General features: G+C 45.6%; 1 non-coding gene across 1 annotated transcript; it reads right to left on the bottom strand.

The window, feature by feature from the left end:
• Positions 1 to 1983: 1983 nt before the first annotated feature.
• On the bottom strand, positions 1984 to 2070 carry TRNASTOP-UCA (transfer RNA opal suppressor (anticodon UCA)). The gene has a single exon. It is a non-coding gene; the product is annotated as a tRNA-Sec (tRNA).
• Positions 2071 to 25657: the final 23587 nt, after the last annotated feature.

Below are 25657 nucleotides of genomic sequence, written 5' to 3'. Positions count from 1 at the left end.
TATGGACTCTTTACTGTAAGAGCAGTTAGACTATGGAATCTTTACTGAAAGAGCAGTGAGACTATGGATTCTTTGCTGTATGAGCAGTGAGACTATGGATCCTTTACTCTATGAGCAGTGAGACTATGGATTCTTTGCTATATGAGCAGTGAGACTATGGATTATTTACTGTACAAGCAGTGAGACTAAGAATTCTTTACTGTATGAGCAGTTAGACTATGGATTTTTTTGCTGTATGAGCAGTGAGACTATGGATTCTTTACTGTACTAGCAGTGAGACTAAGAATTCTTTACTGTATGAGCAGTGAGACTATGGATTCTTTACTGTAAGAGCAGTGAGACTATGGATTCTTTACTATTAGAGCAGTGACACTATGGATTCTTTACTATACGAGCAGTGAGACTATTGATTCTTTACTGTATGAGCAGTGAGACTATTTATTCTTTGCTATAAGAGCAGTGAGACTATGGATTCTTTACTATACGAGCAGTGAGACTATGGATTCTTTGCTGTATGAGCAGTGAGACTATGGATTCTTTACTGTACGAGCAGTGAGACTACGGATTCTTTACTGTATGAGCAGTGAGACTATGGATTCCTTACTGTATGAGCAGTGAGACTAAGAATTCTTTACTGTATGAGCAGTGACTACGGATTCTTTACTGTATGAGCAGTGAGACTATGGATTCTTTACTATAAGAGCAGTGAGACTATGGATTCTTTGCTATAAGAGCAGTGAGCTTATGGATTCTTTACTATACGAGCAGTGAGACTATGGATTCTTTACTATAAGAGCAGTGAGACTATGGATTCTCTACTGTAAGAGCAGTTAGACTATGGATTCTTTACTGTAAGAGCAGTTAGACTATGGAATCTTTACTGTAAGAGCAGTGAGACTATGGATTAGTTGCTGTATGAGCAGTGAGACTGTGGATTCTTTACTGTATGAGCAGTGAGACTATGGATTCTCTACTGTAAGAGCAGTTAGACTATGGATTCTTTACTGTAAGAGCAGTTAGACTATGGAATCTTTACTGTAAGAGCAGTGAGACTATGGATTCTTTGCTGTATGAGCAGTGAGACTATGGATTCTTTACTCTATGAGCAGTGAGACTATGGATTCTTTGCTATATGAGCAGTGAGACTATGGATTATTTACTGTACAAGCAGTGAGACTAAGAATTCTTTACTGTATGAGCAGTGAGACTATGGATTTTTTTGCTGTATGAGCAGTGAGACTATGGATTCTTTACTGTACTAGCAGTGAGACTAAGAATTCTTTACTGTATGAGCAGTGAGACTATGGATTCTTTAGTGTAAGAGCAGTGAGACTATGGATTCTTTACTATTAGAGCAGTGACACTATGGATTCTTTACTATACGAGCAGTGAGACTATGGATTCTTTACTGTATGAGCAGTGAGACTATGGATTCTTTTCTATAAGAGCAGTGAGACTATGGATTCTTTACTATACGAGCAGTGAGACTATGGATTCTTTGCTGTATGAGCAGTGAGACTATGGATTCTTTACTGTACGAGCAGTGAGACTACGGATTCTTTACTGTATGAGCAGTGAGACTATGGATTCCTTACTGTATGAGCAGTGAGACTAAGAATTCTTTACTGTATGAGCAGTGACTACGGATTCTTTACTGTATGAGCAGTGAGACTATGGATTCTTTACTATAAGAGCAGTGAGACTATGGATTCTTTACTATACGAGCAGTGAGATCATGGATTCTTTACTATACGAGCAGTGAGACTAGGGATCCTTTAGAGGGGACATTACTACTGTCCTTGTCCTCTCTAGTAATAATGTGCCTTCTCCTTGGACCCTTCCTGGTATAATGTCTCTGTCCAGTAGTGATGTTCCCTGTTCTATTCCCACAATTGCTCGGCACCACCCATGAAGAGTCTCCAGATAAAGATCTTGAATGTTTCCATAAGATTTTTAAAGAAGGCCTTTGCCCAAAAATGTGAGCGCCCAGAGGGTGGAATTGAACCACTCTGTCGCTAGACAGCTACAGGTTTGAAGCCTGCACCCCAGACCACTGAGGATCATCTGGGCAGGAGATCTGGGATCGCTCGATCCTATTTATAGTGGATCCTGAAGTCAGAAGTAAAGTTACGGAGATTATTAATATTTGATTGTTTTACTATTGAGGGAAATATGAAATCAGCGTGAGAAATATCGGGAGATAATTGCCCTGAACCTGCGGCTCCGACCACCGCTGGATATTGCTGCGGAGCATTTCTATGTTATCTGCATAGAAGACGGCAGCAATGCATTGTGGGAGATGGCGGAGCAGCCACCTTCCCGCTAATGGAGCGACCTTTGAGCTTGTAGTGAGATCCGGACACAGATTAGACCTTTGTGGTTTCTCCAGAGCCGATCAGGGAACAATGCTGTAAGCAACATAAGATAGAGGAGCTGGAATCTGCGGCCTTAAAGGGGCATCGATTACTGTGATATCAATGGCTTTCTCTGTGCTGTCAAACATGACAGGATTAGATACACACCTCAGCAGTCAGAACACTGGATAGGATTAGATACACAGCTCAGCAGTCTGTATCACACAGAGTAGGATTAGATACACAGCTCAGCGAACAGTATCACACAGGAGAGTATTAAATACACAGCTCAGTGGACAGTATCACACAGGATAGGATTAGATACACGGCTCAGCAGTCAGTATCACACAGGATAGGATTAGATACCCGGCTCAGCAGTCAGTAGAACACAGGAGAGGATTAGATACACGGCTCAGCAGACAGTATCACACAGGATAGGATTAGATACACAGCTCAGCAGACAGTATCATACATGACAGGATTAGAAACACAGCTCAGCAGTCAGTCTCACACAGAAGAGGATTAGATACACGGCTCAGCAGTCAGTAGAACACAGGAGAGAATTAGATACACGGCTCAGCTGTCAGTATCACAAAGGAGAGGATTAGATACACAGCTCAGCAGACAGTATCATACATGACAGGATTAGAAACACAGCTCAGCAGTCAGTCTCACACAGAAGAGGATTAGATACACAGCTCAGCAGACAGTGTGATATTACATGCAGACAGAGTGAGAGGAAGAGCTTTCTAGGCAGTGAGAGGAAGGAGGGGCTGTGGAGGGGAACCACAGCTGCAGGTTGTGTCTCACACACACCTAATGGATGTAGCAGAGCTCAGTGTGTGTGATAATATAGAATCAAATACATCATATTCCTGACACCTCCCCCTTTTGGATTGTGCTATAGATGCAGGACCTCTCGGTACTCCTCCATGCGCACCTCGGCAGGTTCACCCTGGTGGGACAACCCATCTGCATTGCCATGCTCGTTGCTATTTTTGTGTTTCACGGTAAAGTCCTACTGTTGGAGTGCAAGGCTCCAGCGTAGCAACCTTCCATTGGTACCAGACACAGATTGTAGCCTCCTCAGAGGGCTGTGGTCGGTCACCACAGTGAAGGTGCGACCGTACAGGTAGGGTTGCAAACGTTGCAGGGCCCAAACCATGGCCAGGCATTCCTTCTTGATGGTGTAATAGGCCACTTCCCTTGGCAGAAGCTTCCGGCTCAGGTACAACACGAGGTGCTCTTGGTTCCCTAAGTCCACCTGGCTGAGCACAGCATCGAGGCCAAACTTGCTGGCGTTGGTCTGTACCAAGAACAGCCGACTGCTGTCGATGGCTTTTAGCACTGGAGAACTGCTCAGGGCTGTTTTCAAAGCCCAGAAAGCCACCTCACAGCCATCTGTCCAGTTGACTTTTTGGGGTAGCTTCCTCCTGGTGAGGTCCATCAAGGGTTTTGCCAGGCTACTATAGTTCTGTATGAAGAGTCTATAGTACCCTGCAGTGCCCAGGAAGGACATCACCTGTTTCTTGGTCCTGGGTGTGGGCCAGGACATGATTGCATTCAGTTTCCCATGCTCTGGCCTCATGGAGCCCCCACCTACCCGGTGCCCTAGATAGTGGACCTTGCTCATGCCCATCTGGCACTTTCCCAGCTTGATGGTCAGGCCTGCTTGGTGAATTCCAACAAAGAAGAAAAATAGAGCAAAAATGTCCCAAACAACATCATAGAAGTATAAAAAGGTTCATTTATTGAGAAAATCACATACACAAAGTCTTTTAAATATACATATTATATATCAGGAATATTTGACCGAAGGAGATCTGCAGATATGCAGGACTGAGGGAGAACAATACAATACACCCCAGGGAAGTAAATATGTAACGCACAGACTAGACTATAGAAAGAAAGATCTACTGGCTTTAATCAATCAAAACAACCCATAATACCTCAGTGAATTATAAGCCAGTTCAGACCGAAAATAAATCCAAAAGTGAGCTTACCCATTATTAGTCAGGGGATGTCCCCGCCTTGCCCCACAGCCCCTGACGTGGGTTTCGCGTTTCAGCTTTTTCAAAAGCTTGAAAAAGCTGAAACGTGAAACTGCGCGTCAGGGTCTGTGGGGCGAGGCGGGGACATCCCCTGCATCTATAGACACATCATCATTAGGAGATAAATGGTTAGCAGGTAAAACATGCACATTTACATCATCATCCTTAGCATCACCCTTGTCATTTTCAGAAAAATGGTTATCAGGTAAATCATTAATTGGTAAAGCATTGTTGGGAAACACATGCAATTTCCCATCATTATCATCAGCATTAGATTGGAGAGGGAGGTCAGGGACATAATATGCAACCATCCTCCCCAAATCAGTCCCCAATAAAACATTGGTGGGCAAGTTATCAGACAACCCCACTTCCTTCACCCCACTTCTGGCACCCCAATCTATAAACACCCGGGCCATTGGGAAGGGACAACGAATGCCCCCAATCCCAGTGACAGTCAGGGTTTTACCTGGAATAATCTCTTCAGGAGCCGCCATTTCGGGTCGGATGAGGGTTCGTTCAGCCCCGGTGTCCTTGAGGCCTCTAGTGACATGGCCCCCCAGGGTGATGTGCTGCACATTGTCATAGACCCTCAGAAAAGCCCCACCCACCAAAAAAACTGCTGCATTAGGCCCTGGGGCCTTGGCTGGGGGGTTCTACTGCTTCTCCGGACAGTTGGCGCTGATATGACCAGTCTTATTGTAGGAGAAACACTTGCGAGGGTCGGTGGTAGGTCTGGTGCTGGCAACTGGGACAGGTCCTCCAGTGAATCGGCTTGCAGGAGCACTGGGGTTGGTTGCAGGCTTACCCCCTCTCCAGCTGGAGGTGACTGGCTTCTGCACTTCTGGTTTACGGTTGGCCTCAAAGGCATCGGCAATCTGCGCTGCTTAAGCCACGTCTTTGGGCTCTTGGTCCATCATGAACTGTCGCACCTCAGCTGAGCAAAGATGTAGAAACTGGTCCTTGATCATCAGGTCTCGCAGCTGTGCAAAGGTGGTTACTGACAGTCTTTGTGTCCACTGGTCAAAGTGGGTACTGAGTCCATGTACCACATCACTGTATCTGTCGTGTGGGCCACGTTGGAGGTTCTGGAACTTTCTACGATAAACCTCAGAAGTGAGCTGGTACTTCGTTATCAGGGCCTGCTTGATGGCCTCATAGTCTTCATCTTGGTCTGACGGGAGAGAAGCAAATGCCTTCAGAGCTTTACCTTTTAGCCCTGGGGTCAGGTATCGGGCCCATTGGTTCCCAGGCAACCGGTACTGTCGGCAGGCTTTCTCAAAGGCCCTCAGAAAAGTGTCCAAGTCCCCATCCTTTTCCATCACAGGAAAGCGCTCTGGCAGGGGTTTAGGCAGCAGGAGTTTAGGTTGAGCTTTGCTGGACTCGCTGTGCTGGGTGGTGGATAGTACTGCCCCAAGTTTGACCATCTGCAGTTCATGGGCCCTCCGAGCTTGGGCCTCGCTCTCGGCTCTCTCCGCCTCCCGCTCAGCTCTCTCCGCCTCCCACTGGGCTCTCTCCACCTCCCGCCGCTCCACTTTCTCTTGGCATTGCTGGATCAGCCTCAGACATCCATCACAGTCGTCGGCGGTGAGTTGTTCCAAGGCCATCTGCAGGTGGGGGTCCAATTGCCCTGGTTGCAAGTAGGGCCAGCATTCAGTGGTTGGAGCTCTGCAGTGGCACCATTTGTGCTTGTGCTGGCTTCTGCGTCCGCTGGCCCCGGAGCGATTTCCAGTTGCACCAGAATCGCGACCATTGGGCTTTTGTTTTTGCCCATGGCGTCAGTCTGTCTCAACCCACAAAGGGCAATAACAGTGTCCTTGTTATGCTGCTTATACCAGCCTTCTCCCAGCATAGCCATCATTGCCAAATAAAAGATAGATAGAGGATAGAAAGAGGATATATAGAGGATAGAAAAACAAAGAGAAAGGGAGGGGTAACCGACTATACACACTAATTGTCTCAGGACTATTAAACACTGAGTTCGTTCTCCAAAACTTTTTTGCTCAGAGTCCTTGCAAGAACCGTGCAAGTTTTTAGCGAGAGGAATGATTGCTCAAACCAGATCACTAATGCTCTATTATCCCATCGCTCTGCCACCAATATGTCATGAACCGTGGGTGTTTGGTTGCCCCCAGTTCTTTCTTCGGGGATTTATTTATATCCCACATCTCAGTTCTGGTTTGGAACTTGCAGCTCTCTGGCACCCCCTTACCCTTAGGTCAATCAGGTAACTGCATCTAGGATAATTGAAAAAAAGAAAGGAATGCCAGCTTACCTCCTTGGTGTGTAACAGCACGGACTCCAAGCGGACCACTTGAAGTAAATGAAGAAAAGCAAGATGAGTCCAGCTGATAAAAAAGACTTGTCTTTATTCCAATTTCATAAAAATGATGACATGGCACCCCAATACGCAGCTACGTGTTTCAAACATGGGCTGTGTTCTTTGTCAAAGCTTTGAGTGACGGCGAAAGTATTACCTGTCTTCTCACGAGGTTAGCTTCCATTTAAGTCTAAACATGGGGTAGCTATGCGACCCGGTTAAGTAGTAATCCATTTCTCACATTCTGTTGGAATTGGAGCTTAGAAAACACATTGGTGTGTAGCCCTATTGTTGCACATCCCAAATATGTAACTTTCACATCTATGTCACTACTTGGGGTCGAATTATTTCATCTTGAATTACTCTCTGATACACAAAGAAGCACATGTTTCAGACAAAGAGCTGGGTGCTGCTCACTCGCATTCTTGAGGGAGTGGGGAAGGAGTATAGGATTACACAGGCAGGCAGAGTGAGAAGAAGAGCCTTCTAGGCAGTGAGAGGACAGAGGGGCTGTGGGGGGAACCACAGCTGCAGGTTGTTTCTGGCACAGACCTAATGGATGTAGCATAGTAGCTCAGTGTGCGTGATAATATTGAATCAAATACATCATATTTCTGACACTGTCCATCCATCCATCTATTCTTCCATTCATCTATCCTTCCTTCCATCCATCCTTTCATTCACCCATCCTTCCATCCATCCATCTGTCTATCCATCATCCATCTATTCTTCCATCCAACTGTCGATCCATCCATCCGTCATCCATCCATCATCCATCCGTCAGTCCATGTGTCCATCCATTCATCCTTCCTTCGAACCGTCCATCCATCCATCCATCATTCCGTCCATAAATGATCCATCCATTCTTCCATCCATCCATCATTCCATCAATCCATCCATCCATTCTTACATCCTTCCATCCTTCCATCAATCCATCCATCTATTCTTCCATCTATCTGTTCCTCCATCGCCAGTCCATCCATAAATTCTTCCGTCCATCATCCGTCCATCCATCTATCAATCCGTCCATCCATCTGTCACCCGTCCGTCCATTAATCCATTCTTCCATCAATCCATCCATTCTTCTATCCATCCATCAATTTTTCCATCCATCCATCCATTCGTCGGTCCATCTATCCGTCTGTCCATCCATCCGTTGTCCGTCCATCCATCTATTCTTCCATCTATCCGTCCATCCATCTGTTGCCCTCCATTCATCCATCAATTCTTCTATCCATCTATTCCTCCATCCATCCATCCATCCATTCTTCTATCTGTCCATCGCTCCATCATCCATCCATCCAGTCCACAGAAGAGTCCTGTCGCTCCGTCGTTGCCTTGACCTCTCCTATGATCTCTTCCATTTATCTCCCCTCCCCAGTTCTCTCGAGAACGAGCCGCTAATAATAAAAGCCGCAGAAATAACTTGAGGACAGTGTCAGGGGAAGTAATGACGGTGGTGTAAGAAGGAGCAGCGGGCTGATGATGAGAGGTGAGCGCGGTGCAGCCTGCGATTACAGCCTCTCCTGCCTGAGCAATGGGCCGCATTACGCCCGCAGACGGGTTTAGTATTGACTCATTTATAACGCGGACACCATCAATGTTGCGGGTAATGGAGATTATCAATTTTGCCTTTGGCCTTATCTGACTTCTCCTATTACTTAAATCCGGGAGCCCAGGACGGAGTCAGCGGCTCCGTGTCACCAGCCGCTCAGACAACTTGATTTTTTCCATCTTGACGCTGTTTACCCACACTGCGGCGGGGCTGGGGGGGATTTTTAGCATGAGTGATGTATGTCATCTCCCCCGGACCCGACGTCCTGCATATAAGAAACACACGAGGAGGAACCGCATCAAAACGAGCGGAGAGAGGTCGGAAATCACAGAGGTCACACGGCAAGGATGAAAAGTGTCCAATACATGGAATAATAAAAAATCCAGGAAGAGATTACATCATATATATATATCCATCTGCTGAGCCTTGCAGCTAATCCTATCATGTTCCACTGCTCTCTGTTATCAGCCGGCTGGCTCGCCCCTCCTAATGTCCGCCTATAATGCTCCAGCACTGTTATAAGCTCCGTGTTGCACAGTTTATGGCACCGGCTCCTGATGTAACTTTGTCGCCCTCTGAAGATTCTTCCTGGCTAGAGAATTTCCTCCTCGGATCTATCTCGTCACCTGTCGTCAGCGGATTTTACATGATGCGACCGGCGCGGAGGACGAGGCTCCGCTCTGTGCGTTTCAGGCTGCATCTCTCCCTGACAGATTAGCACATGCAATCAATTCTCCATCTAATGGGATCCGTGCCGCCTTATAATTATTTTCTGATTAATAAAGATTTGTATCTGCGGATTATTCCGCGTGTCGCCCTCAGCGTCGCTGATTGGGATGTAAATTTATTCATTGGCGTTTCAGACACCCTTGTTTTTGTGAGATCTGCGCCAGGAACTAATTGTGGAGCCGCCATTTCTCATCCCTCAATTCTGGAGGATATCGTTCATATAACGTCTGATGTCTCAAGTGGAAAAAGAGAAAAACAATCCCTCAAGGTCAATGACAAAGTACAAAAAACGGCCTCTGGGCCCTGAATGATGAGCTACATGTTAAGGGGGCACTCTGGGGGGACACTCAGTCATGTCACTCCACTATGTATGTAATCCTCAGTGCAAGACAAAAAGTACATGAAATTTCAACATACACAGACAAAGGTACAGATATAGACAAAGGCACAGACACAGGTACAGACACAGGCACAGATTCAAGCACAAACACAGGTACAGACACAGGCACAAACACAGGCACAAACACACGTACAGACAAAGGCACAGACAAAGGCACAGACATAGGTACATATACAAGCACAAACACAGGCATAGACACAGGTAGACACAGGCACAGACACAAACACAGGTACAGACACATACAGGCACAGACATAGGTACAGACACAGGCACAGACACAAACACAGGTACAGGCATAGATACAGGCACAGACACAGGCACAAACACAGGTGCAGACACAAATACAGGCACAGACACAGGTACAGGCATAGATACAGGCACAGACACAGGTACAGGCATACAGTCATGGCCAAAAGTTTTGAGAATGACACCAAAATTATATTTTCACATGATCTGCTGCCCTCTGGTTTTTATTAGTGTTTGTCTGATGTTTATATCACATACAGAAATATAATTGCAATCATATTATGAGGACCAATAGGTTATATTGACAGTTAGAATGAGTTAATGCAGCAAGTCAATATTTGCAGTGTTGACCCTTCTTCTTCAAGACCTCTGCAATTCTCCCTGGCATGCTCTCAATCAACTTCTGGACCAAATCCTGAATGATAGCCGTCCATTCTTGCATAATCAATGCTTGCATTTTGCCAGAATTTGTTGGTTTTTGTTTGTCCACCCGTCTCTTGATGATTGACCACAAGTTCTCAATGGGATTAAGATCTGGGGAGTTTCCAGGCCATGGACCCAAAATCTCTATGTTTTGTTCCATGAGCCATTTAGTTATCACCTTTGCTTTATGGCAAGGTGCTCCATCATGCTGGAAAAGGCATTGTTGGGTGCCAAACTGCTCTTGGACGGTTGGGAGAAGTTGCTCTTGGAGGACATTCTGGTACCATTCTTTATTCATGGCTGTGTTTTTAGGCAAGACTGTGAGCTGATTCCATTGGCTGAGAAGCAACCCCACACATGAATGGTTTCAGGATGCTTTACAGTTGGCATGAGACAAGACTGGTGGTAGCGCTCACCTCTTCTTCTCCGAATGTCCCAAACAATCGAAAAGGGGATTCATCAGAGAAAATGACTTTGCCCCAGTCCTCAGCAGTCCACTCCCTGTACCTTTTGCAGAATATCAGTCGGTCCCTGATGTTTTTTCTGGAGAGAAGTGGCTTCTTTGCTGTCTTCTTGAAACCAGGCCTTGCTCAAAGTGTCACAGTGCGTGCAGAAGCACTCACACCAGCCTGCTGCCATTCCTGAGCAAGCTCGGCACTGCTGGGAGTCCGATCCCGCAGCTGAAACAGTTCTAAGATACGGTCCTGGCGCTTGCTGGTCTTTCTTGGGCGCCCTGGAGCCTTTTTGACAACAATGGAAGCTCTCTCCTTGAAGTTCTTGATGATGCGATAGATTGTTGACTGAGGTGCAATCTTTGTAGCTGCGATTCTCTTCCCTGTTCGGTCATTTTTGTGCAGTGCAATGATGGCTGCATGTGTTTCTTTAGAGATAACCATGGTTAACTGAAGAGAAACAATGATACCAAGCACCAGCCTCCTTGTAAAGTGTCCAGTGACGTCATTCTTACTTAATCATGACTGATTGATCGCCAGCCCTGTCCTCATCAACACCCACACCTGTGTTAATGGATCAATCACTAAAACGATGTTAGCTGCTCCTTTTAAGGCAGGACTGCAATGATGTTTAAATGTGTTTTGGGGGTTAAAGTTCATTTTTTGGGCAAATATTGACTTTGCAAGTACAGTAATTGCTGTTAAGATGATCACTCTGACATTCAGGAGTATATGCAAATTGCCATTAGAAAAAATGACGCAGTAACATAGTAACATAGTAACATAGTTAGTAAGGCCGAAAAAAGACATTTGTCCATCCAGTTCAGCCTATATTCCTATATTCCATCATAATAAATCCCCAGATCTACATCCTTCTACAGAACCTAATATTTGTATGATACAATATTGTTCTGCTCCAGGAAGACTTTGGAAAAATTAATATTTGTCTCATTCTCAAAATTTTTGTCCATGACTGATGACTGTAGATACAGGCACCAACACAGGTACAGATACAAGCACAGACACCGGCACAGATACAGGTACAGACACAGGCACAGACACAAGTACAGACACAGGCAAGCACTATAAAACACCACTAAATGTGCCGCCATACAGTGACCATATAGTACACCTCATATGAGGTCTCTGCAGAGTATCATCGTGCTGCTGACAGTGCACGGAACGATTAATCACAGACCAGACGCTATAATAAACTGGGACCCCAGACAAGACCATGTAACTTGAGACCTTAGACCACACCCGCAAAATAAATTGTGACCTCCAGACCAGATTATAAAATGAAAAGAGAATCCCAACAACCCCAAAATATATGGCAAACTTGATACAAGACCCCGAAATAAATAGAGACCCCACATAAAGCATTAAAATAAATTGAGACCCCAGAACTGACCCCCCTAAAAAATACCTCAGATTCTACTACAACATCAATCAAGAACAGACCCCAAAATATAATCTAACACCAGAGTCTCAATTTAATTTAAGACCCCAAAATATAATCTCCCACCAGGCTCCAAGAGTAATTGAGACCCCAGACCATACCCTTAGTAAACACAGACCCAAGACCATACTCTATAATTATATGCCAGACCAGACCCTGCAAAAATCAGAGACCCCAGACCAGACTCCATAAATAACTGAGACCTCAGACCAATCCTCAAAATAATTGAACACCCAGCTTAATTCCCACAGTTCATTCATACCCCAATTGGCCTCAAAATAATAATGATAATAAATAGAGACCCCCAAATGCCAAAAATAAATTGAGACTCAAGACCAGATCCTAATAAAAAATAAAACCCTAAACCAAATCCCAAAATAATTCAGGCCCAGAACAAACAGTAAAATCACTCGAGCCCCCGCCTGCCTCCCGAATGATTCCCAAGTCTCTGGGTCCCCTCCATCTCTGGGCACTGTCCCAGACTCCGCTGTCCTCCACATGGGCGCAGCTTACAGATCATTGTCCCATTATTTCCCACCAGGGTCACTGTTGCGCAGGCATTAGCGGGGTCTCTCTGGTGACCTTCCAGGACTCCTCTAAGGATTTTGTTAATGCGAGATTTCTCCTAGTTGAGCTTCCCGAGCACCAACATCTCTTGAAAAAATGAGCAAGTTCTTTGCCAAAATTTGCAGATAAGTAACGTGCATCCCCGGCAGTTATCACACAAGGCACATTGCCAAGTTTAGGATTAGTTTTTGTCAAATGGAGATGAAAAGTTGAATTGCTTTCACAATGGTGCTGGAGCAAACGCAGGGATTTAGTAGGAGGGTTTACTGAAATGTGTTGCTGGTCATACAGACATAGCGACATCTGCCGTTTATATGTTAGATCTGATCTGACCTTCAAATCCTCAGTCACCCCTCACACGACCATTAAAGGCTGAGTCACACATAACGATATCGTTAACGATATCGTTGCAACGTCACGCTTTTGGTGATGTAGCAACGATCCCGCTAACGATCTCGTTATGTGTGACAGCGACCAACGATCAGGCCCCTGCTGGGAGATCGTTGGTCGTTGGGGAATGATCAGGTCCTTTTTTTGGTTGCTGATCACCCGCTGTCATCGCTGGATCGGCGGGTGTGACACCGATCCAGCGATGTGTTCACTTGTAACCAGGGTAAATATCGGGTTACTAAGTGCAGGGCCGCGCTTAGTAACCCGATATTTACCCTGGTTACCATTGTAAAAGTTAAAAAAAAAACACTACATACTCACATTCTGATGTCTGTCACGTCCCCCGGCGTCCACAAGGTTAAAACTGCTTTCGGCAGGAGCGCTGGTAATATGCACGCGCTGCTGCCGAGAGCTTCCCTGCACTGACTGTGTCAGCGCCGGCCGTAAAGCAGAGCACAGCGGTGACGTCACCGCTGTTACTGCCGGCGCTGAGACATTCAGTGCAGGGAAGCTCTCGGCAGCAGCGCGTGCATATTACCAGCGCTCCTGCTGAAAGCAGTCTTAACCCTGTGGATGCCGGCGGGGGACGTGACAGACATCAGAATGTGAGTATGTAGTGGTTTTTTTTTTTACTTTTACAATGGTAACCAGGGTAAATATCGGGTTACTAAGCGCGGCCCTGCACTTAGTAACCCGATGTTTACCCTGCTTACCCGGGTGCTGCAGGGGGGCTTCAGCATCGTTGAAGACAGTTTCAACGATGCCGAAGTCGTTCCCCTGATCGTTGGTCGCTGGAGAGAGCTGTCTGTGTGACATCTCCCCAGCGACCACACAACGACTTACCAACGATCACGACCAGGTCGTATCGCTGGTCGTGATCATTGGTAAGTCGTTTAGTGTAACGGTACCTTTAGGCTCATAAAAAGATCTTGTTAGGGCTGATACTGTAGTGTGCACTGTGCCCTATCCAGCAGTGTGCACTATGTCCGATCCCGCAGTGTGCACTATGTCTGATCCCTCAGTGTGCACTATGTCCGATCCAGTAGTGTGCACTATGTCTGATCCCGCAGTGTGCACTATGTCCGATCCTGCAGTGTGCACTATGTCTGTGTGATGGTGCGATATGTTATGTGGGTATCATTTTGTGTATATTTATATTTTACTGATTGTTCTCTTGTAGTATGAGTTATTTGCCAATTGATGAATGGCTGTTATTTGCCATCTGATATCAGCCCCCACATTCCTGTACTGTTATCTCTCCACAGGGTCAGTGAATAAACCTGTTTGCTAATATGCTAATGACACATTGAACTAGCTTGTTGAAACAATGATCCCCTGTAGTGCCTTAATCCACCAGGCACCTTTGTCAGGTGTGGGAGGCCTGAAAACCACCCCAACCTGTCTGACTACTCCTGGACATAAGGAGAGGACAGGAGCTGGGGGGAAATCAGATCCTGTGTGGACCCAAGATGTGAAGACAGCACGTCAGAGAGAGAAAGAAGGGAATATGGACTGTTATCCTCTGTGCTGGATTGTTGGACTTTTATTCTGTAACTAAACTGCATTCGTGTAATGGAATATTTTATCCTTTGTGTGGTGGATTGTATATATGGACCTTTCATACTTTTGCCTAAATAACGGTCTTGGGATTGTTCACTCTTCGCTGGCTCTGTTGATTGTGTGGTACCAGAGAAGGACCCTGTGACAACTGGTGGCAAGCAGCGGGATCAACAGAGCGTAACCTAATGGAGAGCCACCCACAGAGTGAGTACAGAAATTGGACTGTATCCAGTTTACAGGAGAGAGCCAGAGACCTGGGCCTGAACTACAAGGGACAGACTAAAGAGGCCTTAATTGATCTACTGGTGGGTGCTAGCCGGTCCACCTACTCCCATATGTCTGAAGGACGAGCAATGGAGACGAGGACCCCCACCCCAAAAAGCCAGTGGGTGGTGTGGTACGAAGAAGAGATGGCGGTTCTGGGCCCAGGCGTCTCTCAGGAGTACAAGGAGGAGGCTGCCCGCTGGGCACAACGGTGACAAGAAGCAATGGAGCTTGAAAGAGGGAGTAACGCAATGTGGAATGTAAACCCAACGATCCGGGAGCCTGAACGGATCACCCGCACAGAGTTTAAGCCATTTGATGAGGCTTCCGGAGATGTGGAGGGGTTCTTCAAGCACTTTGAGCAGCAGTGTGCTGTGATGGAGGTGCCCCACTCTGGCTGGATGCATTTGTTAGTGGGACTCCTGAACGGTAGCCTGGCGGAGGCTTACCGAACCATTGACTCACAGTGGAATCGGGATTATAACATTGTAAAGCGGACTATCTTGGATTACCATGCTATCACCCCAGACTCATATAGGGCCAAGTTCCGAGACCTCCCATGCACTTCGGGGGGATCATTTAGGATGTATGCACATAAGGTGTCCCAGGCATGTCGGAGATGGCTGGAAGCAGAAAACGCCTTTACTGTGGAAGATGTTATACATGTGTTCCTTATAGAACAATTTCTTGCCAAGTGCCCCGCAGAGGTACGGGAATGGGTCCGGGAGCGCACGCTGTGCACCGTGGATAGAGCTGCAGCCCTGGCCGATGAAGCCCTTACTATCCGCCCGCAATGGAGGAGGCTTCTGGACAATGAACCACGGCCTTCTCCTGCGCCCCATCCCCCTCCGATTATATCTGCCCCTCCACCCAGCCGCAGGCCGATGACAATCACAGCTCACAATCCTGGGCCCCAACAGTTCCGACCACGACCTGGGGGTATCACAGAGAGGAGATGTTATGGGTGTGGGCAACCTGGACATTTGCAGTCTAGCTGTCCCTCAAGGATTCAGAGGGAGCCCCACGCAGCCCCACCTCATCCAGTGCATCTTGTGCACTCCATCCCGCCTGAGGAAGAGCTACCACCACCTCCACCAGAGTGGACCACTGACCACGGCACCATAGATAGCCCTGCTGGAGTGTACGGACTCCGGCCTTTGTCCATCAGAAATACACAGCACCGGCATTGCCACCTGCAGGATGTCTTAATTGATGGATTCAAAGAGTCGGGATTTAGAGACACGGGGGCATTCCTGACTATCGCTGACCCCCGTGTGGTTCGACCCGAGGCAATTCACCAGGGCCCGAGAATTCCCATTGTGCTGGCGGGGGTGTCCGCAAATATACTGTATACAGCGAGCTTTGGTACGTTTGGATTTTGGTTTTGGAGAAAAACTGTGGAGGATTGGAGTTATGGGAGAACTTCCTGCAGATATCCTCCTTGGAAATGACATTGGGGAGTTACAAAGTCATTTTGTGAGAGCAGAAGGTCCGTGGGCCTCTCACTCTTCTGAAAGAACAATCGGAGGGAGATATCGCAGCTATTGGAACTCCCATAATTCCCTACGTTCTAGAGTTCAGAGACTGTCTCGCCCAGCTAGCTACCTTGGCTAATGAACATCAGTGAACGGCCCAGTCCAGTCAAAAAGTCTGGTATGACCATAAAGCCAAGACCCGGGAATTTATGGACAAGTGCTCATGATTATTGCAACCCCTGCCGCTGTACAAGGAACTATAAACAGTGGAGCAAAGTGGACTAAAGTGAGCAGGTCAGAGGTCTGTGTAGACCTAATGGCGTGCTCACTTATTATGAGGGGGAGAGGTTGTGATGGTGCGATATGTTATGTGGGTATCATTTTGTGTATATTTATATTTTACTGATTGTTCTCTTGTAGTATGAGTTATTTGCCAATTGATGAATGGCTGTTATTTGCCATCTGATATCAGCCCCCACATTCCTGTACTCTTATCTCTCCACAGGGTCAGTGAATAAACCTGTTTGCTAATATGCTAATGACACAGTGAACTAGCTTGTTGAAACAGTGACCCCCTGTAGTGCCTTAATCCACCAGGCACCTTTGTCAGGTGTGGGAGGCCTGAAAACCACCCCAACCTGTCTGACTACTCCTGGACATAAGGAGAGGACAGGAGCTGGGGGGAAATCAGATCCTGTGTGGACCCATAATGTGAAGACAGCACGTCAGAGAGAGAAAGAAGGGAATATGGACTGTTATCCTCTGTGCTGGATTGTTGGACTTTTATTCTGTAAATGAACTGCATTCGTGTTCAGGAATATTTTATCCTTTGTGTAGTGGATCGTATATATGGACCTTTCGTACTTTTGCCTAAATAAAGGTCTTGGGATTGTTCACTCTTCGCTGGCTCTGTTGATTGTGTGGTACCGGAGAAGGACCCTGTGACATCTGATCCCGCAGTGTGCACTATGTCTGATCCAGCAGTGTGCACTATGTCTGATCCAGCAGTGTGCACTATGTCCGATCCCACAGTGTGCACTATGTCCGATCCCGCAGTGTGTACTATGTCCGATCCAGCAGTGTGCACTATGTCCGATCCAGCAGTGTGCACTATGTCTGATCCAGCAGTGTGCACTATGTCCGATCCAGCAGTGTGCACTATGTCCGATCCAGCAGTGTGCACTATGTCCGATCCCGCAGTGTGCACTATGTCTGATCCCCCAGTGTGCACTATGTCTGATCCAGCAGTGTGCACTATGTTTGATCCCGCAGTGTGCACTATGTCTAATCCTGCAGTGTGCACTATGTCTGATCCAGCAGTGTGCACTATGTCTGATCCAGCAGTGTGCACTATGTCTGATCCAGCAGTGTGCACTATGTCTGATCCAGCAGTGTGCACTATGTCCGATCCAGCAGTGTGCACTATGTCCGATCCCGCAGTGTGCACTATGTCCGATCCCGCAGTGTGCACTATGTCCGATCCCGCAGTGTGCACTATGTCTAATCCTGCAGTGTGCACTATATCTGATCCCGCAGTGTGCACTACAGTATGTCTGATCCCGCAGTGTGCACTTTGTCCGATCCAGCAGTGTGCACTATGTCTGATCCAGCAGTGTGCACTATGTTTGATCCAGCAGTGTGCACTATGTCTGGCACTATGTCTGATCCAGCAGTGTGCACTATGTCTGATCCAGCAGTGTGCACTATGTCTGATCCAGCAGTGTGCACTATGTCTGATCCAGCAGTGTGCACTATGTCTGATCCAGCAGTGTGCACTTTGTCCGATCCAGCAGTGTGCACTATGTCTGATCCAGCAATGTGCACTATGTCTGATCCAGCAATGTGCACTATGTCTGATCCAGCAGTGTGCAGTCCACTGTGTCTGATCCCGCAGTGTACACTATGTCTGATCCTGCAATGTGCACTATGTCTAATCCAGCAGTGTGCACTATGTCCGATCCCGCAGTGTGCACTATGTCTGATCCCGCAGTGTGCACTATGTCTGATCCCGCAGTGTGCACTATGTCTGATCCCGCAGTGTGCACTATGTCTGATCCCGCAGTGTGCACTATGTCTGATCCTGCAGTGTGCACTATGTCCGATCCATCAGTGTGCACTATGTCTGATCCTGCAGTGTGCACTATGTCTTATCCCGCAGTGTGCACAATGTCTGATCTCACAGTGTGCACTATGTCCGATCCCACAGTGTGCTCTATGAACTGAGAAAGAATGAAGGGAACAGAACAATCACAATTAGATCAATCTGTCCCCATACAGTATCATGTTATCAGCAGCATATTTACAGTTTACAGCGGCGATGTGCTGCTGAGAACAAGGATTTCTGTTCCCACATAAACAATCCAATCACTCAATTAATAGGCAGCATTTTACTTGTTTAGTATAATACACCCCGTAGTCCTCCATATATTATAATGTGCACCTCAGTCCTCCATATAGTATAATACACTCCTCATAGTCCCCCATATATTATAATGTGCACCTCAGTCCTCCATATAGTATAGTACACTCCTCAGTCCTCCGTATAGTATAATACACTCTTCAGTCCTCCATATAGTATAATACACTCCTCAGTCCTCCATATAGTTCAATACACCCCATAGTCCACCATATATTATAATGTGCACCTCAGTCCTGCATATAGTATAATACACTCCTCAGTCCTCCATATAGTATAATACACTCCTCAGTCCTCCATATCGTATAATACACTCCTCATAGTCCTCCATATATTATAATGTGCACCTCAGTCCTCCATATAGTATAATACACTCCTCAGTCCTCCATATAGTATAATACACTCCTCAGTCCTCCATATAGTATAATACACTCCTCATAGTCCTCCATATATTAAAATACACTGCTCAGTCCTCCATATAGTATAATACACTTATCAGTCCTCCATATAGTATAATGTACTGCCACAGTCCTCCAAATAGTATAATACACTCCTCATAGTGCTCCATATAGTATAATGCACCGCCATTGTCATCCATGTAGTACAAATCACTTCCCATAGTATAATGCACCCCATAGTTCTTCATATAGTATAAAGTATTCCCAATAGTCCTCAATAGAGTATAATGCAGCCCACATATAGTATAATGATGCCACTCCAGAGTATAATGCAGCCACCCCACAGAATATATTGTAGCCCCGAGTATAATGTAACCCCCAGAGAATATAATGCAGCCCCCTCATAGAGCATAATGCAGCCCCCCATAGAATATAATGTAGCCCCTCCATAGAATACAATGCAGCCCTCCTCATATAGTATAATGCAGCTCCCCATAGAATATAATGTAGCCCCCTCATAGAGTATGATGCAATCACCCCTCATAGAATATAATACAGCCCCCCATAGAATATAATGTAGCCCCCAGGGAATGTAATGCAGCCCCCCATAGAATGTAATACAGCCCCCCTAGAATATAATACAGAACCCCATAGAATGTAATACAGCCCCCCTCCCCACAGAATATAATACAACCCCCCATGGAATATAATGTAGCCCCCATAGAATGTAATACAGCCCCCCATAGAATGTAATACAGCCCCCAAAAGAATGTAATACAGCCCCCCATAGAATGTAATACAGCACAACCCCCATAGAATGTGATACAGCCCAGCCCCTATAGAATGTAATAAAGCCCCCCATAGAATGTAATGCAGCCCAGCCCCCATAGAATGTAATACAGCACAGCCTACATAGAATGTAATACAGCCCCCCCATAGAATGTAATGCAGCCAGCCACATAGAATGTAATGCAGCCAGCCCCCATAGAATCTAATGCAGCCAGCCCCCATAGAATGTAATACAGCACAGCTCCCATAGAATGTAATACAGCCAGCCCCTATAGAATGTAATAAAGCCCCCCATAGAATGTAATGCAGCCCAGCCCCCATAGAATGTAATACAGCACAGCCTCCATAGAATGTAATACAGCCCCCCATAGAATGTAATGCAGCCAGCCCCCCATAGAATGTAATGCAGCCAGCCCCCATAGAATCTAATGCAGCCAGCCCCCATAGAATGTAATACAGCACAGCCCCCATAGAATATAATAGAGCACAACTCCCATAGAATGTAATACAGCCAGCCCCTGTAGAATGTAATAAAGCCCCCCATAGAATGTAATGCAGCCCAGCCCCCATAGAATGTAATACAGCACAGCCTCCATAGAATGTAATACAGCCCCCCATAGAATGTAATGCAGCCAGCCCCATAGAATGTAATGCAGCCCCCCATAGAATGTAATGCAGCCAGCCCCATAGAAAGTAATGCAGCCAGCCCCCATAGAATGTAATGCAGCCAGCCCCATAGAAAGTAATGCAGCCAGCCCTATAGAATGTAATGCAGCCAGCCCCCATAGAATGTAATGCAGCACAGCCCCCGTAGAATATAATGCAGCCAGCCCCTATAGAATGTAATGCAGCCAGCCCGATAGAATGTAATTCAGCCAACCCCCATAGAATGTAATGCAGCCAGTCCCATAGAATGTAATGCAGCACAGCCCCCATAGAATGTAATGCAGCACAGCCCCCATAGAATGTAATGCAGCCCCCTCCAATTGCCCCACAATCCAGTTATCACTCACTGATATATTAAAAAAAACAAAAAACTCTCCTCTCCTCGTGCCCACGCTGCTCCCGGCTCCGGTCTCAGCAGCTGCAGTCTGCCCGGTCACACAGCAGGTGCGCGATGATATGACGTCATCGCGCACCCGCAGTGTCAGCGCGAGGCAGAGCGGGGAATGATGGAGAAGGAGCGACAGCAGACGCACTCTCCTCCATCATTGCATTCAACTGTACCGGCGTCATCCGTACTGCGATATTTTCTCGCAGGCTTGCAAAACCGACATCTAATGGATTTATGTGCTCAAATGTTCGTTAAAACATATATACAGTATATATATATATATATATATATATATATATATATATATATATATATATATATGTCATTGAGACACATATATATATATATATATATATATATATATATTCTGTACTTATATTTAATTCAGCGCGAGATATGTGAAAAGCCGGTAATTCAATTGCCGGCTTTTCATTTCTCCTTCCCAAACCCGACATGATATGAGACATGGTTTACATACAGTAAACCATCTCATATCCCCTTTTTTTTGCATGTTCCATACTACTAATGTTAGACATGAACTGGAGCCTTGGAAAAGTTCCCACGCTCGAGTTCATATGAGGACATCCAGCAGAGGGCGCCTCACCGCAACTCAAGGTAACTACAGGTCACCCCGCTTTCCATTCAGTACCCGGGGCTTTACAGGCAGGAGCGAGTGCTTTAGCACAGCTCCTGGCTGTAAAATGATTTAACCCCTTCAGATGGATTTACTTCGTGGGACGTGACTGCTCATCGGAAGGTATGAGATATTGTTGATTTGTTATTTTTACTTTGTTACAGAACGATGGTCTTCAGCTGGATTAAGAGTATAATAAAATATTACAACAGCCTGTGTCTTTATTTCATTAAAGGACTTTGTAATAAAGTGTGTGTTTTTTATTAACCATTTCGTACTATTGGATTAATAATGGAGAGGTGTCATAATTGACGCCTCTCCATTATTAATCTGGCTTAATGTCATCTTACAATAGCAAGGTGACATTAACCCTTCATTACCCCATATCCCACCGCTACACGGGAGTGCGAAGAGAGTGGCCAAGTGCCAGAATAGGCGTATCTTCCAGATGTGCCTTTTCTGGGGTGGCTGGGGGCAGATGTTTGTAGCCAGGGGGGGCCAATAACCATGGACCCTCTCCTGGCTATTAATATCTGCCCTCAGTCACTGGCTTTACCACTCTGGAGAGAAAATTGCGCGGGAGCCCACGCCAATTTTTTCCGCCATTTAACCCTTTATTTTAGCAGCTACAGTGGTCAAATTTTGCACATACACACTACTAACATTAGTAGCGTGCAATATGCAAAAAAAAAGGGATATGAGATGGTTTACTGTATGCAAACCATGTCTCATATCATGTCGGGTTTGGGAAGGAGAAATGAAAAGCCGGCAATTGAATTGCCGGCTTTTCTCTCTAACACCGGTGCGTATTTCTCGCAGGTCACACTGCTGGTCCGTGTGTAATCCGTATTTTTCTCGCCCCCATAGACTTTCATTGGGGATTTTTTTGCGCAATACGATGACAAACGCAGCATGCTGCGAATTTCTACGGCCGTAGAAAGCCGTATATTACGGATCAGTAAAATACGGCTGATAGGAGCGGGGACATAGAGAATCATTGGGCCGTGTGTTATGTGTATTTTACGGACGTAGTTTATGCGCTCATACGTCCGTAAAACTCGCAAGTGTGAGGCCGGCCTTACCCTTATCTGTCTATTTCTGAGCTCCTCTCAACTCATTTCTGACCACATTATAGCAGAGCTATGTGCATAAATCATCACAGAGGAGATCAAAGGCAAAGTCATCAGAAAGAGCTCACCGATAGATTCTCAGTTAGCTCACCCTGCAACCAGCAATTGAATACTGCAAAAATCATTTTAAGTCCAAAATATGTACATTTAAATAAAAAACAAAACAAACAAAAGTGTTGTTAACTAACTTTTATGATTATACAGGTTTAGAGAAAAAGGATAGAAACAAGAATTTTTTTTTTTCCGCTGACACCAATCAATCATTTGCAAGTAGAAATCTCTTCGTAGTTCTGGTAGTTTGTCACAATGGATCAGTGCAGGTAGAATGTAATGGCCTGAACAGTGCCCCTCACAGAAGATTAAATAGAAAAAATATTCAAACCAAAAAAGTTTTATATTTTATATTTTAGTGCCTTAAAAAGATTATGAACTTTGGAAAAAAAAGTAAAAAAATATATTTTGCTTCAGTATTTTCTTTTTTATTTCCCTTCCTTGGATCTGTGCCAGGACGCACTTTATTGGACCACGAGTTGTTTTTATTGGGGAACATACAACGTTTTGATCTCTATTTGTTGCTGGATTTTTTTTTTAGAGGTGAAGGGGGTAGCTCCAAGCAAAAAATGCAATTTTGGAATTTCAAGTTTTCTTGTTGTCGAAGTTTACCCTGACAGTGAAATAATATTAGATTTTAATAGATCAGACCTTTACAGACACACTGATGCAGAATCATTATTTTATTATTATTTAAATTGGGAGTGATTTAAATATAGGCTTCCTTGGGAGAAGAGAAAAAGGCGTTGTCATGAATCCACACCGTTGCACCCAATTTGTCACGATTCACACCGTGACCGTCACCCCTACGTCACGGATTGGGGTGACTTTAGGCCAACAGACGGCTATCACATGTGCAGGGGGCTTATCTTAGTTATCCCTCCACTGCTACAATGTGATGAAAAAACACACACAAGGCTATTGACCTCTTCGTTTACCGCAGGGGCTTATTTTAGGTATCCCACTGCTCTTCAATATACCACGAACTGCAGGGATTTATGTATATCCCGCTTACAGTTTCACTTGAAACTTGCAGCTCTCTGGCACCCCCCCTTACTCCCAGGTCAGATTAGGTACTGCACCTAGGGTGATTAGTCGCCAGAAAGGCTGCCTGCTATGTACTGGCTATTGGGCACGCTGCAGCGAGGCGATATAAATACTCCCACACAGGCAGGAACAATAATTATCAATGCCGCAGTCGCTACAACGACACCCAACTACCCAGTACAACGGTATGCTGCCACCAGCTTTGATTAAACGGGTCCGAAGCTAACCCAAAACAGTAGTGTAATTCCCTTCAGAAGGCTTAAGGTATGTTTTAGAACAGGAGAACGGAAACTAGTAATTTATATATTTTACTCCGAAAATGGCAGTGTTTACATAAAAATATTACAAGGATGTTACAAAAGAGACAATTGGAATATACAAGGTAATTATAAAAATAACAGGGATTAAATAAGAAAGGTAAAACTCACATGTTCTCAGTTATTCAGGCAAAACCATGCTGGTGGGTGGAGTTCCCATATGTCCCAATGCATCAGGACTGGCAGTCAGGCTTCTCAGGTCAAAACTCACTGCTGACTCTCTGGGCTGGGTTAAGAGTAGAGACTTATATACTCTAGTCTCGGGGCATCACTAAAGGGCTGGTTAATTATATTCACTGAGGTCAGAGATCTTTACGTTTTGAGACTCTGCAGACAAAGACATTCCTGACTGAGAAGGGAGGGACCATAGGTGGCTTTGCAGGATTGGTCACCTGCAAGTTAAAGCCACACCCTGCTCACACACAAGCTTCAGGTTACCCATTGAAAAGAAAAGCTAAACCCTGACGTGAAAGGGGGGGTCAACGCCCACCCTATAGGTGCTGGCAATGAGAGACTACAACTTATATTATATTTCATACAATATCGTGACAGGCGTCGCTATCTAACAGAAGTGAATGAGTAGTGAAGAAGATCAGGTAAGGAAAAGATACAAATTCTCACCTGGATCAGTTGCGCTGACTGAGGCACAAGACTAGGTCTGAATAGTGAATTAATGGTGGATGGCTGCCAACCTGGCAACAAGAAAAAGGATGTCCTGCCAGTGCAAAACTTCAAATAGAACATCCAGGAATTTGGTGCTTCCACTGCCAGAGAGGGAATTGAAAATGTGAGAAGTGAAGCAATTTTCCTCCAAAAAGATGGTATTTATTAAAATAATTTAAAAAAACACAATGCGTTTCGGCTGAATAACCGCCTTCTTCACATGTAAACACAACGTGCTTCGGCTGAATAGCAGCCTTCTTCAGGTGTAGAAAGCACAATGTGTTTTGGCTGAATAACAGCCTTCTTCAGGTGTGAAAACAACACGTTTCGACTGGATATCAGCCGTCTTCACATCTAAACACAATGCATTTCAGCTGAGTAACTGCCTCCTTCACATGTAAACACAAAGCGTTTCGGCCAAATAACAGCCTTCTTCAGGTGATAAAACAACAAGTTTCAAGTTGATAACAGTCTTCTTCACGTTTTGCTGCATAACAGCCTTCTTCACATGTAAACACAATGCATTTCGGCCGAATAACAGCCATCTTCAGGTGAGAAAACAACACGTTTCGACTGGATAACAGCCTCCTTCACATGTAAACACAATGCGTTTCGACTGGATAACAGCCTCCTTCACATGTAAACACGATGTGTTTCGGCTGAATAACTGCCTCCTCCACATGTAAACACAACATGTTTTGCTGAATAACTGCCTCCTTCACATGTAAACAACGTGTTTCAACTGGATAACAGCCTTCTTCAGGTGAAGAAAACAACTCATTTTGGCTGAATAACAGCCTTCTTTGGGTGATAAAACAACACGTTTCGACTGGATAACAGCCTTCTTCACATGTAAACAATGTGTTTTAACTGGATAACAGCCTTCTTCACATGTAAACACAATGCGTGTCAGAGG

Source organism: Ranitomeya variabilis, chromosome 6 (genome assembly GCF_051348905.1).
Source record: "Ranitomeya variabilis isolate aRanVar5 chromosome 6, aRanVar5.hap1, whole genome shotgun sequence".
In the NCBI taxonomy this organism is placed as follows: Eukaryota; Metazoa; Chordata; class Amphibia; order Anura; family Dendrobatidae; genus Ranitomeya; species Ranitomeya variabilis.
Note: the sequence above shows the minus strand (reverse complement) of the source record. Positions and strands in the feature narration are given on the sequence as shown.